Source organism: Phyllobates terribilis, unplaced genomic scaffold (genome assembly GCF_046119375.1).
Source record: "Phyllobates terribilis strain yellow unplaced genomic scaffold, ASM4611937v1 Scaffold_4__5_contigs__length_816908805, whole genome shotgun sequence".
NCBI classification, from domain to species: domain Eukaryota; kingdom Metazoa; phylum Chordata; class Amphibia; order Anura; family Dendrobatidae; genus Phyllobates; species Phyllobates terribilis.
The window spans coordinates 603,840,616-603,841,610 of record NW_027362764.1 but is presented as its reverse complement, the minus strand read 5'-3'; positions in this window follow the sequence as shown (position 1 = coordinate 603,841,610).

Here is a 995-nt window from a genome sequence, read left to right as displayed (position 1 = left end):
CCCCGGCGGCTTTTGATCACCCAGTGCAGCGCAACGTCATTTGTGCATCCTGCTCATCTCTATTTGGGACCTGTGGATTATTTATTGTTCCTTCATTCACAGTAGGAGGCGCCAGAACTTTCTCATCTTTATGTAGCTTCACTATACGATATCTTGTCTTTTTGTGTCTCTAAGGCTGTGTTCAGATGTCCCAATCCTAGTATGCATGGCCCCCTCATCCTCATCCTGGTATGCATGGCCCCCTCATACCAATCCTGGTATGCATGGCCTCCTCATCCCCAATCCTGGCATGCATGGCCCCTTTATCCCCAATCCTGGTATGCATGGCCCCTTTATCCCAATCCTGGTATGCATGGCCCCTTCATCCCCAATCCTGGTATGCATGGCCCCTTCATCCTCCATCCTGGTATGCATGGCCTCCTCATCCCCAATCCTGGTATGCATGGCCCCTCATCCCTCATCCTGGTATTCATGGCCCCCTCATCCCGAATCCTGGTATTCATGGCCCCCTCATCCTCAATCCTGGTATGCATGGCCCCCTCATCCTCAATTCTGGTATGAATGGCCCCCTCATCCCCAATCCTGGTATGCATGGCCCCCTCATCCCCAATCCTGGTATGCATGGCCCCCTCATCCCCAATCCTGGTATTCATGGCCCCCTCATCCCCAATTCTGGTATTCATGGCCCCCTCATCCTCAATCCTGGTATGCATGGCTCCCTCATCCCCAATCCTGGTATGCATTGCCCCCTCATCCCCAATCCTGGTATGCATTGCCCCCTCATCCACAATCCTGGTATGCATGGCCCCCTCATCCCCAATCCTGGTATGCATGGCCCCCTCATCCCCAATCCTGGTATGCATGGCCCCCTCGTCCCCAATACTGCTATGCATGGCCCCCCTCATCCCCAATCCTGGTATGCATGGCCCCATCGTCCCCAATCCTGGTATGCATGGCCCCATCGTCCCCAATCCTGGTATGCATGGCCCCATCGT